Below are 14,506 nucleotides of genomic sequence, written 5' to 3'. Positions count from 1 at the left end.
CTTACCTGTCCAGGGTGTCCGCAATGTCGGCAGCAGATGATGAGCAATTGCTCGTCTCTCAGCTGCCCCCGCCGCCATCCTCTGTCAAGGAATCAGGAAGTGAAGCGTTGCAGCTTCACTGCCCGGTTCCCTACTGCGCATGCGCAAGTTGTGCTGCGCATTTTCGCTGGCCCCCATTATGTGTGGGTGCAAATACCTGTATTATACAGGTATCCGCACCCCCCTCCCCCCTGAAAGGTGGCAATTGTGGCACCAGAGGGGGCGAGGAATCCGCTGAGCGGAAGTTCCACTTTAGGGTGGAGCTCCGCTTTAAGTTGTTATACACCACACTAAGATCTGGAGATCACATAATGAACAGTGTTGTAATTCTATGTCAGGAATTGGAAAAATGATGGCTCTCTTGGCAGGATTAACAGATAAGAAAACATTGTTACAGGGGAAAGGGGCTCAGAAAAACAAAACTCTACTGACAGACTCCATTGTATAGCTCAGTGTTTTTCAACCCTTTTTCAGTCAAAACACCCTTTAAAATTATGCACAGTCTTGATGCGCCCCTTTCTAAAAATTAAAAAGCTAAGCTAATAGTTTTACATAAAGCATCATCACCCACACATGTAGGACACCCAACATTCATTTATTGTATTGTCTTGTAATTGTATTCTTACAGAGCAGATACACTTTCACACACTGGCACTGACTAGTATTCCAACATTTCTCTTCTCCCTCAGTTTCTCTCTCTCACTAACCTGACCCCACTGCTGACAAAGAGGGGCAGGGAAGAGGCAAACAAGGGGCATCCAACACGCTCCCTATCAACCGATGAAGTCATTGGTTGTTAGGACACTGGCAGCTGGTTGCAATAAGAACCTGTGCTTTCATATAACAAAAGGACAGGCTTCATCCACTTTTTGGGCAATTTGGGGTAATCTTTAGGCATTTTTGCCAAGGCCCCTCTGCAGAACCCAGAAGGCACCCCAGGGTGCCATAGCAACCTGGTTGAAAAAGGCTGGTATAGCTAATTTTGACCAATAATTATACTTTAAGCCTAATAGTATGTTTTTTTTTTTTTTTATTAAACTGTACAAATTAAAGTCCACAAGCCTTTCATGATTCACTTTAAAGCAGAATTCCACCCATAATATAATCTTTACATCAATCAGCTGCTTTCAGCATTAACAACAACATTTGGGCCAATTTTTTTTTTTTTTTTTTTACTTTTTCTGCAGTGCTGCCATGGAGTCCCTTCTAATCTGACACTTCTGGGCTGCAGCGATTTTATGTCATATCCCGCCACGCCTGAGCTCCTGGGAGATGTGTGTCATTGTTTCCCAGGAGTCAGTAGGCAGCGCTGAAGGAATCATTCTGCGCTATGTCCTGTGTATAGGGCTCACGAGCGAGATGAGGAGGTGAATGCTGGGTATCCAGCATCACCATACCCCCGAAGAAAGTCCAGTCATGTGTACGTGGCATTAGTACATACAGAAGAAAGTGGGGTTGATTTACTAAATACAGATAGGCTAGTCCCTTTGCCCCTAGCTTGGTGAACATGGTGAGGATTCACTGTACAAGGAATACCCAATCATGTGCAATACAAAAAAAGAAAAGTATTTTTGCTTGCACATTGGATGATTTAATTAGTAGAAGAAAAGACCCATTAACGACAGAGGCACCCTTGGTGGAGTGTGGTAGTGATCATGGAGAATTCAAAGTCATCGCAAAGCTTGAGCAAAAATTTATGAGGTACAGCAAAAGACGCATTTCGTGGCTGATACGTCACTTCTTCAGGTTTATCTGTGTTATACAGTGGATCAGTGCTTCCTGGATGCTGGCACACGTGCCGAAGAACTGCCCAGCGACCAAGAGGCACTGAACACATCTTTTGGTTCAACTAACAACTGCTTTCTCAATAATTACGATGACTTTGACTTCTCCATGATCACTACAACATGCTACCATGGGCACCTCTGCCGCTGATGGGTTTTCCCTTCTGCTAACGAGTTCTACCCACCATCCTGATGGTTTGTGTTCCCCAAAGCATCAAGGGTGACTGCCCACTCCCTTTGGGTAGAGGGGTTATTCTCTACATCCCTAATTGAAAGGTTGTATTTACTACAAACCCGCAACCTTACCAAGTGTAAGTTGTGGTGTATCAGCCACAAAATGCATCTTTTTGTGTAACTAATAAATGTTTTCTCAATAAATATGATTACTTTAACGTATACATGATCACTACCACACACTACTATGGGTGCCTCTGCAGTTGATGGATTTTTCCTTCTGCTAACGAGTTCTGCCCACCATCTGGGAACCTTTGATGACCTAAGGTTGGGTTCTCTGAGGAATCAAGTGCGATTGCGTACTTTCTGAGTGGAGCACACCTAATTGGAAAGTTGCGTTTACTACAAACCACATCTCATACTGAGGCCCACCACCCACACAAATTGCTGTCACCAGAGCATCATCTTATTCACTAAGCTCTGGGGAAAATTCCCTTGCAAAGTGTAAAGCCTATTTGTCTTTGGTAAATGAACTCCATTGCTCATTGCTTGTTTAGTAACCTTGCAGGGAAATGGTTAATTAGCTAGACTGAACAAAACCTCCATATGATATCTACTAGTGTCTAAAATACAGTACATTGCGATAAAATGATCTCGTACCATACAACATTTCAGCACATAAAACAGGTAGAGACCTAAATCAGAAGAGGTGGCAGATTGCCATGGCCTGCAAGCCACAACTATAAAAAAAATCTGCTACTAGTTTCTCTGCAAATTCACTTACTAAAGGTCAATAGTAACTTGATAAAAGCTTTTCGACTAAAATAGCATACTATAGCATAGCTATAATACGACCATAATTTAGCTAAAGAAAAACACAAAAACAAATCAGTATTTGATGATTCTGAAAAAATCCAGCTTATCCACGTTGTTTTCAAACACAAAAAAGCTATGAAAAGTGTCAAATTTACCAGTTTTGTAACATTTATAACTTGTTATGCAAATGAGTCTGCAAGGGGATATAAAATGTATTAAATTAGAACTGTAGGAAAAACTTTTCTAATTTGGATAGAGTAATTGAAGGTTACAACTAGGGATGCCATCTTTTCTTCAAGCCAAACACTAATGCGGCGTACACACGACCGGACTTTTTGATGGACTTTGTCCAGCGGACAATCTGACGGACTTTGTTTGAATGTCCGGCGGACCTCAGCTGCAAACAGACTTGGCCACACACAATCACTCCAAAAGTCCAATTGATGCGAATATGATGATGTAGAATAAGGAAGTTCATAGACAGTAGCCAATATCTGCCCTAGCGTCGCTTTTAGTCCATCGGACTAGCACACAGATGACCGGATTTTTCGACCGGACTCGAGTCCGTCGAAAAGATTTGAAGCAAGTTTTATTTCTAGGTCTGCCAGACTTTTGGGAAGAAAAAGTCTGCTGGAGCCCACACACAATCAAATCGTCCAACGGATTCCAGTTCGCCGGACCAAATCCGTTGAAAAGTCCGGTCACATGTACGCAGCATAAGGCCCCTTTTACACAGGTTTTCTGATCAGGTCCGTCTGTCAGTTTTTCAGGAGGACCTGATCAGACACTCCATTCACCTCTATGGAGCATCTGATGTCAGTGGTGACATGTCCACTGACACCCAGTGCTATCCGATCCAAGTCTGTCTGTGAAATCCAGGTGGATGGTGACCATATTTTTTATCCGTCTGGAGGACTGGATGAAAATGGACAGGCGGTCAATTTTCATCCAATCTCCCCATATAGGAGAGCGGGGCTCTGACCGGTCTGTCTCAGCACAGTGAGTGGAGATGGACCTGTCATCCGCTTGCTGCTCAGCAGAGATGAGTGGATTAATCCCCTGCTGAACAAAACGGAATGCCCGTGTGAAACAGCCCACTAGCGTGGCACTGTGCTTGCCTAACTCAACCCATTCAACTCAATGGGGCTGCACTGCAACCGTGTGGAATGCACATGGCTACAGCACAGTGGCATGGGATTTTAGGAGTTAAGGTGTTGGTGAGTAGAAAACATAACACTTCTTCACCACCTGTCAAATACTTCTAAAAAATTATCCACTGTGGATCACTCTTCAGAGTTCTCTGTGACTTTGTTTACACTTGTGGTTGGGGAACAGTAAAAAGTTGAGGTTGAGCTGTGTTTTTACTGCTACCCAACTATTCCTCTTAAGCTGCAAATGCAGCAGACAGGGATGTGCACATGCAATAGCCAAAATGCCTTGCATCACAGTGTGTCAAAAATTGTCTGCACTGTTGGGTTCAGCGAGCAGTAATGCCTGCCAAATGTGGCCCATCCAAGTGAATGGGGGCTTCCTGTATCCATGTGCAATGCATTCAGTTACATGGGGCTGCTCTGGGGTTCAAACAGGTGGTGAGGAGGTGATAACACCTGCTCACTGCCTGTCAAATGCACTCTAAAGAGTGATCCAAATCTGGATTGCTCTTCAAAGGGCACCACATGGGTTCAGTCATTCCAGTATATTCCGTGAAATCAGCAGGGAACTGGGGATAGGAACAGGACTATTGCCGAGTAACCTCTTGTTTGCCGCAATTAGAAAAAGCTTCTGCTCAGCTGGGGGGAATAGGACTGTTTAACCCCCAGGCTCCAGTGCTTACCTCTTGTGATAATCCAGACTGGACTGGACTGTGGCTCTGGGCTTCATCTGCTCAGCTGGTGGCCAGGGGAGGAACATGACTAGTTAATGTTATCAGGCACAAGTTATCTTTATTCAACAGTTCCGACAGATTATTCTGAGTCCTGAAGTCCTCTTCTATATCGATCTGCCAGGGAATGTAATTGCTGGGAACCACAGCACGAGGATCATCAAATAATCCCATGGAGTAATCCTTGCGCTGTGGTTCCCAGCAATTGCATTCCCCAGCAGATCTGTATAGAAGAGGACATCAGGACTCAGATTAAATTGGCGGAACTGTTGAATAAAGATAAGAACTTGTGCCTGATAACATTAACCAGTCATGGTTCTCCCCTAGCCACCAGCTGAGCAGACAGTCCGGTCTGGATCATGTGTCCGGGTACCAGGTGGAAGGAGACCCAGACACATGGTTCAAAATCACTCAAAACCCATACTGTCTGGGTGAATCCCGGACAGGTGGCAACCCTAGTTACAACCCCTGTTAGTTTTCACTTCCTGACTCCTAGTCATGCAAAAATGGCCTACGGGTATGGGAGGAGCATAAATAATTAATATTTTTATGGAATGGTGTTCATGGACTGCATACAGTATTTTTTTTTAAAGGTGTACTAACATTTTAAAGTGGAATTAAACTGTATCAATCAACATTAACTATTTTTAAACCCTTGCCGATGCCACCCCTTGGCTCTTAAAGAAAATATAAATGCCAGGAGGCAGAGACAGACATTCTGATCATGTGAATGCTGTGATTGGCTGTCACATAATTGGAAGCTTCCAATCACAAGTAGTGCACTCTCGTTGTAGAAAATCCAATCCCCATGGATGCATATATGTGGCCATTAGGCGTTAAAGACCATCCGCTCATCATCCGCATATATGCCTACAGGACATTGGGCCAGGTAATCCTTATACTGCTAACATAAGTAAATAGATAGGAAGGTATATTATTTTTATTTATTTGTTGATTTTTTTAGTTGCTTCCTGGTTTCTGGCCCAGGCCAAAATTATGTCATACATCCCAGAAGTCTTCTTGGACATTTATTTCTTTCATCTGGATGATTGTATAAAATAGGGGCAGCTATAAATGCTGGGGGGGGGGGGGGGTTCAAAGTGAAGAATGGATTGGATAGGTGGGTGAGTTTCTGTGAATATTAAAACATGAATTAAATAGCATGTTGGGCAGCGTGTGGCAGCACCCATGCATGTGGGGTAACACCTCGTCCGAAGGCGTGCTCACCAATGCCTGGGACCAGGCGGAGGCTATGAAGAATCAAACATTAAGGCAGTCGCAGACACAGACATGAGCCACTTGTGTGTAATGTATATACAGAGTTCCTCCTTAAGATGTCCCATGTCATACACACTTGTACAAATGTATGTGATGCAGTCGGAGGGACATGTGGAGCCATTGTCCACTCCACCAGTCCTGGGTACCTCTGTTGCTTTACTCCTAGTAACAAAATGGAGGCCTGCTGAGCACATAGCTGACCCCATGTGTGCTTGTTAACCCTTTTCTTCCCCTACCCAGTGATCAGGCCTCCGTAATGCTAGTCTGTTCAAGGTGACTAGAGGAGGCAGACAGCTAGAGAGGGAGGCAGAACATGACCCCCCCCCCAATACTGCAGGATCCGTCACCTAACCAGGTACTAGGCCAAACAACTAGTTGCTGAAGCTATTCTTCCTTGAGGTTACCCATGGCAACTACCTCCTCTTTGCCTTGTGAGTTAATTTTTTGCAGTGGCGTTACCCATACCCCATAGTGCTCTTACCCATGTTCTTTAAGAATATGCCAAGACCCAACATGCACCCCTTTTATTGACTTCAGACTAGGCCTAAAGGCTTTCTTTTTTTTAAAATAACAAACTTGTTATACTTACCTGCTCTGTGCAGTAGTTTTGCACAGAGAAGCCCGATCCTCCACTGCTCAGGTTCCCCACCGACGCTTTTGGCCCCTCCCTCCTACTGAGTGCCTCCAGAGAAAGCAGCTTGCAATGGGGGCACCCAAGCAGGCTTGTTCCCCAGCTGCGGCTCTGCATGTCTGTTTGCACACAGAGCTGCAGCTTGGCCCTGCCCCCTCTGTCTCCTCTTTGGCTCACTGTCTGTGATTGACAGCAGTGGGAGCCAAAGCTCTTGTGCACATCGCTGGATTGAAATAGAATGCATGAAGGTAAAAAACCTTGAGCCTTTAGAACCACTTTAATACAGTTGAAAAAGCTTTATTGAAATCTCAATTGGACATGTGTAACATGCATAATATGTCCTCAACCTAACAACACCTAGCTGACGCTACTACAGGTTACCTGAACTGAATTGGGAATAGTCCATTCTTGGAAAGGCTCCTGTAGAGTCCATGGCCTTGGGATGTCCCGGTGAGTAGGTGTCCAGTTTGGACTACGGGTCCCAGAGAACTCTTGCAGATGTCCCGTCTTCTCTTAAGGTCCTGGCTTCCCCCCTGGGATCTGGACCTCTTCCTTTTTTATATATCATGGACTGGACTCCACAGACATGGAGGGAAGGCCATACAACGTTAACCCCTTCCCCCTACCAGGGCAGCCAAAGCTAACTACAGTAGGCCACATGCCTACAAGCGTTTTAAGTTTGTTGTGTTGAGATACAGTTTAGTTTAGCTTTAAAAGAAACGTGTGGGATTTAAATCCGATCCTATGGTGCATCTATCCTCTGCCAGCTCTACCCCACAAACTAAGCGATCAAAGCCTGCTGATTGCTCAGTTCTCAGGTCAGCTCCGAGCACAGAGTGGTGACTGTCAGTCTAACTGGACTGACTAAGCGCTAACTGGAGTGCCGAACTGTGGAGGAGTGGCGCGCTGAGAGCCTGAGCCAGTTGCCGGTCAGGCATCTGGGCAGATCCCGACATTATTGTTGGGATCCCTGCAGAGCCTTGACTGGCTCTGTGACGTCAGCTGACAGCAGGCTTTAGCCCATTGTCTGCTGATTCTGGGTCACAGGAGTGCAGAACTAAGTGCACTTTTGAGACCCACAGGAGAAGTATAGCCAAAGGAACTTTTGCCATACTTCTCCTTTAAGCCCAGTCCACATAATACCCAAATTAGAAAAATATTTTAAACATGGATTCATATAAGAAATGAAAATAATCCAAAGTGATACATAAAATAATAATAGCACAGAAAAGACATCTATGAGACATATGATACAAGGGCAAAGTTTAGTGTCAGCTTAATGGGCTACAATTTGTACATTCTTATCAACTTGATGCTTGTAGTGTATCATCATTTTTAATCGTCATTAATAGTCTCTTTTTTTCCCCCGTATTTTGGTCAATAATTATTGTTGATGGTAATTCAGACTAATTACACTATTTATTGAGATGTACCGTACGTAGAACATTTCCATTTCGCACCGATTTCTCGTACTGTCACTTAGAGCGCGGCGCGTTATTCTAAATGTGCATGTACACAAGCAGCACGCTATAATAAGTCCAGATTAAAATAAAAGAAAGGCAGAGGCCGCTCTGTGCTAGAACACGATAAATCAAATTCATTCCACAGCGTGGAGCTTTCGGAACACATCAACGTCTCATAAATATATGATAAAAATAATAAACTCCATCAAAAACTACAAGCTTTTAATGCAACGCCGAGCCTTCGGGTGATAGATTTTGGGGCGAAGCATCTGTCATTTTCGCAAAAGATTCATTCGGTATTGTCACACAGCCCCCATGACCTTCCCATTGTAGAAAAAGAACTACGGGACCGCACGATACTTCTCAGTGAAGGACGCACATAGACATGACATTACGAGATGCATTAAACCCTCTGCCACACAGTATATCAAGGCACTCGCTAAACATATTGCCGCGGCTTCCCGTTTACCCTGAGAAATAGAATGGAATGTTGTGACATTTGTATCATATCACCAGTAAAGACAGAAGGAATACACCCAGATGGATCACACAGGTTTATCAATTTAGCAGTAGGCAGGTGTTTCATTCTGCGGCGTAATATATTTGAATCACTGCGTGAAAATATAAATGATTATAATGCCGCACGAGAAACCTGAGCAGTATTTAAAAAATGGATATTGTAACATTTATTACATAGAAAACAGGAATAAAATAGATCTGCGGTGCCACAGCTGGGCTTGAATCATTTTTTTTTTGCTTTAAAATGTAGGTTCGTTTTGAGTCCCGGATCCACTTATCAGTTTTGAATGGAGGGGCACTGAGTTATTGCAAAAAGAAAAAAAATTACCTTTGGCATGGTATACTTTTACTTTTATTTTTGTTATATACAGGGCTTTTTTTCTCGGAGAATAGGTGCAGGAACTTCCCCCGTCTGAGTCACCTCTTGTCTCTGTCCCCTACCCCCCTCTGACCACCGTCCCTTAATTTCACCCCCTAACCACCTAGCAGTACTGCCCCGTTTAGAGCACACAGAACCAAGTATTTTGTGGTGCTAAATAATTTGTATGGAACAATTTGATGATAAAAAGAAAAGCAGTAAAATAGATCCCCTGCAGCCAACAACAATAGAATCCCAGCAATAGATCCCCACACAGCAATAGACTCCCCCAGCAACAATGGACTCCACCCCAACAACAGTAGATTCCCTGCAGCAACAGGGAAGTACCCACAACAAAATATCCACCCAAGCAACATCAGAACCCCCACCCCCAGCAGCAACAACAGATCTCCCAGCAGCCAGCATCAATAGATCCTCCAGCAGCCAGTAAAAATAAACCTCTCCCTCAACAGTAGATCCCCTCCAGCAACATAAGACCCCCCCAGCAACAATAGATTCCCCATCAGCAACAATAGACCCTCTCACACAATCAGATCCCAACCAGTGACAATAGATCCCCAGCAGCCAATATCAATAGACCCTCCAGCACACCCCACACCTCATGCTATTACATACATTCAGTGCTGGAGGTGCCGGAACTGCGTTCCCCCACGTTCCCGCTGAAAAAAAGACCTGGTTATATACTTTTTTCTTTTTCTTTTTTTTTCTAATTCTTTATTTATTTCAAAAGACAAGAAAAAAAAGAACACAAAAATCATCTTCATCAGATATATATCATCTTCATCAGATAATAACTAACAGTTCCGAATATATATGTATCGAACTTACATCGCCCGACATAATCATATCCTTTAAAAAAAAAAAAATATATATATATAACATAATGAACATGTCTACCATTCCTAGCAAACCCTTAACCCTATTCCATAATTGGGTGTCTGTTCCATCCAGTTGTAGCCTGTACCATACATGGCCCTGTGCCCAAATTTTCTCAAACTAAATAAAACCAAAAATAAAACCTATCTCGGTTATATACTTTAGCTTGGACCAATGTAACTGTGAACAGTGAATTCCCCTGCTGCTTAACCTTCGGCCTGAGGGCCAGATGCGGCCATTTGATATATGATGTGAGTCCCTTGGATCTCAGCAGCCTACAGTGGGAACATTGATCAGGGTAATAGCATTGATCACTACTAACCAGGGACATGCGGTGAGGTCAGTGGCTGGTGAGGCACTGGCTAGTATCAGAGCCAGATACACACAGGTTACATACGCCGCGAATGTTAGAGCGAGAGCAATAATTCTAGCTCTAGACCTCCTCTGTAACTCTAAACATGTAACCTGTAAAACAATTTAAAGCATCACCTATGGAGATTTTTAAGTACTGAAGTTGGGCGCCATTCCATAAGTGTGCGCAATTTTAAAGTGTGACATATTGGGTATCTATTTACTCGGCATAACATCATCTTTCACATTATACAAAAAAAAAATGGGCTAACTTTAGTGTTTTTGTTTTTTGTTTTTTTATTCGTGAAACAGTTTCTTTCCAAAAAACACATTAGAAAAATTGCTTTTATTCCTTAGGGTGTCTGCTAAAACAATATGTAGTGCCAGTACTCCTGAAGAGTACACGCTATGTCTGTAAATTTAGTTTTTCCCAAGACTATAGTTGAGTCTTGGGGTTAATTGTTCTAAATTGTGGTTTTGGCATCAGTTTGGCTGGGCTCTACTAATGTTTTGCCTGGTCATAGGTGTAGGTAGCACCTTTGACAGGCATTGGAACGCAGTCTGGTTGGACGCATTGGGCACCAATCTCTTTCTCGGAGCCAAGCAGTGGGTACGTTGTCTCGCTGTGTATTCCGGGAGAGGGTACTTAAGCTGCCGAAGTCACGTGGTTCTGGGTTCCGGTCCAGAAGTATGTTCTGATTCCATGGTCCTGGTACTCCTGACCAGCCCCCAGAGGCCCTCATGGCCTGGGGTGCGGATCCATCCATTTCTGAGTCTCGGAACTGGCTAGTCCGAGGCACAGTAACAGGAAGGAGGATTCTACAGTGGTCCGGTGCCATCAGTGGACAGCCTCCACTGCAGCATTTTTAATGGACAGCTTGTTCCAAATTTACTTTACCATTGGTCCAAGGCTCCAAGCTGTCCATTGAGCTCAGTGCATCTGACAAGAAGTGAGAGGCACTGTGAGCTCATCCTTTCAGTCTGCTGCAAACAGAGTGTGCCAGCTTATATTTAACCACTCGCGGACTGCCACCGTAGTTTTACGTTGTTACTTTGAAGAGGGATATCGTTGTTATGGCAGCAGCTAGCTGCCATAACCCTGGTATCCTCTTCTTCAGTGGGAGGTCCACTTTGAGATAAAAGTGGTCTCTACAGCAGCATCTGCTCCCTGGCTTGGCATGGAGATGAGTGAGGGGAAGATGGTGCCCACCCATCTCCATACCATTGCAGGGCGGAAGCCACGTCAAAACATCACTTCCACCCATAGCTCTTAAAGGGATATTTTATTTATTTTTTTCAAATGACATTTCATTTTTTTTTATTGCATTTTAGTGTAAATATGAGATCTGAGGTCTTTTTGACCCCAGATCTCATATTTAAGAGGTCCTGTCATGCTTTTTTTCTATTACATCTATTATATCTATCTATTATATAAGGGATATTTACATTCCTTGTAATAGGAATAAAAGTGACACTTTTTTTTTTTTTAAAGAACAGTTTAAAAATGTAAAATAAAAAGGTAAAACAAAGAAAAACAATTTTTTTCAAACCACACGTGAGATATCGCTACAATCGTTAGAGCGAGAGCAATAATTCTAGCCCTAGAGCTCCTCTGTAACTCAAAACATGCAACCTGTTTTTTTTAAACATTGCCTGTGGAGATTTTTAAGGGTAAAGATTTGTTGCCATTCCATGAGCGGGCGCAACTTTGAAGCGTGGCATGTTGGGTACATAAAAATGTATGTGACTTAGCGCATAACCTACGTCATCTAATAACCACAAAATTACTACAAAATTAAATAAATCACTGAAGACAATAATTGAGGCTGGTAGGAATAAAGTGCATAAACAATAAAGTGCATTAGCAACAGTGCATACAATAATCAAATATAACATCCGTTATATAAAGCGCACTCCTAATGGTGACACTGTAATGCATTCAATATGCATTCAATATAGTCCAGTGGTATAGAATGTTCATAAAGTGCACCCACTGTGGGAAAAAATAAAGTGCTACCAGTTGTGCAAAATACAAATCTTATAAGGTGCAACAAATTATCCAAAGTCCAAAGGTCTGTGTCCATTCATTCCCAATTCCTGTGATTAAAAGTGCTTTGTGAATCCTATAAAGTGCTCTCAGTGCCCTTACCTCATGGGCTTGGGAAAAGCGCTCTTATAATAATCTTATCCCCACGTCTGTGAATATGGGTCAATCAATCCAGCAATACAGGTTAGGTATGGGAAACGAATGGTCACTCAAACTCCATAATGGTATCCACATGTAAAATAAATGGGCCTCCGATAATGCATTACCCAAATAATATAAACTTTATTAATAAAAATGGCTGCTTACAGTAGCTTAAAGTAGGCCAGACTCAGAGGGTATCGGCACTCAATGCCACCATTAGAAGTTTTTGTTATGTTCATGGAAGGGGAGGCTCTGCCTCCCCTGATTGCACGTCCCTGCTACTAACCCCATGTAACATGTTCCCAGTTTTTATTGTCTTTTATATATTGTGATATTTTTTTTCTTCCCTTTTATAGGTTGAAGATGGACTTGTGTCTTTTTTTACAAACTAACTATGTAACTATATCTTCTGCAGCATATCCACAGCCAAAAATGTAGCCTGTCCACACTCTCTAACCCTCATTCCCTCTATTAGGACTGCAATTTTTGACAGTCCTCTTAAGCATTACATATTTTGCACATTATGTGCAGCCCTTTGATGATGTCAGGGGCTGCATTTAAGTCCCCCTTTAGCTCAAACATTGACAACCACTGGTCTATACCATACATGGGAAATGCCTCTTAAACCTGGAAATCACTAGCTCCTGGGTCTCATGCCAAGAGGCTGCCCTGCTGTGTTCTGAATGCAGGAGGTTGGCCCCTCGGCATGGGCAGGCACTATTCAGCAAATGCTTTGCATTATCTGAATAATTGCAAAGCATTCTCTGGACAAAGTGGATTCACTGCTCCGTCTCTCCACTTCGTCCAATCAGAGAATGCTTTGCCACCAGCCTCCTATGTTCAGAATGCATCAGGCTATTCAGCACAGAACCTGGCAGCAAATGGAGTACACTAGGGTAGCAGTGTCTACTTCACGGATTTCCAGCTACCAGGGGCATCAGCCAGGTATGGTATATACATAGTTGCTTTAACCCAGTGTTTCTCAATTCCAGTCCTCATGGCCCACTAACAGGTCATGTTTTCAGGATTTCCCTCAGATGAAACAGCTGGGGTAATTACTAAGGCAGTGAAACTGATCAAATCACCTGTGCAAAATAATGGAAAGCCTGAAAACATGACCTGTTAGTGGGCCATGAGGTCTGGAATTGAGAAACACTGCTTTAACCCGAGCTGAACCAATATAACTATGTAAAAATATACCATGCCTAAGATTCGACTTTCAATTAATCAAACTGATCAAATCCTGCAAACAATTGAATAGCCATCAATTTCCTTCTGTTTGATTTAGATTCAATTTCAATCAAAATCAATCAAACTAAGTAAATTGGCCAGAGGGGAATATTATTGATTGTTTTGTATCAATTGGTAGCACTGAGATACTTTGTTCAGGAATACGAATTAATTTTGATTGCTCAGAATATGAGGTTACATGGTGTAAACAGAGAGGTGATTGATAACTTACAATCGTAGCTTAACTATTGATCAAAAACCACTTCCTTGTGTGTGGCTTATTGATCATATGGGTTTTCAAATATAGATCGATATATTCCTATCGGAAGAGTTTGATCGGGAAATAAATCGGTCATTTATCAAAGTGTGTATGTCCACCACTAGTGTCCTTTGGAGAGGTTAGTCTTAATCAACTTCACACAGGTCTCCAAGTGCATTCTATCATGTTTCTATTTAGAGTCCCTCAACAAAAGAATCTGGTGCTGAAGGGGACACAATTCCACACAGGGAATGTCCTCCTGAAGATAACAGTTCATAGGAATAAAACCCTGGGAGGGTTTAGCAAAAGAGAAAATGCACATCTAATTATCCACAAAAAGCACTTTGAACTGAATGAAGTACCAATTATTAAAACTCCACCAGTGATTATGTATGCAATATCATGTCAATATGAAAACAATAAGTTAATATGAATGGCATCTGATGATTCATCTGTACATAACGCTTAGTGGTAAAACACCTGCAATGCCCATAGGTTCTACCCAAAGAGATGTCTTGTATGCCTTCTAGCCTGTTCCAGTGGCCTCTGGTCTCATGGTGGGGATGGTAAGGAGTAGAGCCATCGGTGTCGGGACTATCACTGAAGTGTGGAATTCTAGGCCAGGATGTTGGCATAA

The sequence above is a fragment of the Lithobates pipiens genome, unplaced genomic scaffold, assembly GCF_037356315.1.
Source record: "Lithobates pipiens isolate NorthernLeopardFrog02 unplaced genomic scaffold, aLitPip1_a1.2 Scaffold_1, whole genome shotgun sequence".
NCBI lineage: Eukaryota > Metazoa > Chordata > Amphibia > Anura > Ranidae > Lithobates > Lithobates pipiens.
This window is presented reverse-complemented; position numbering follows the sequence as displayed.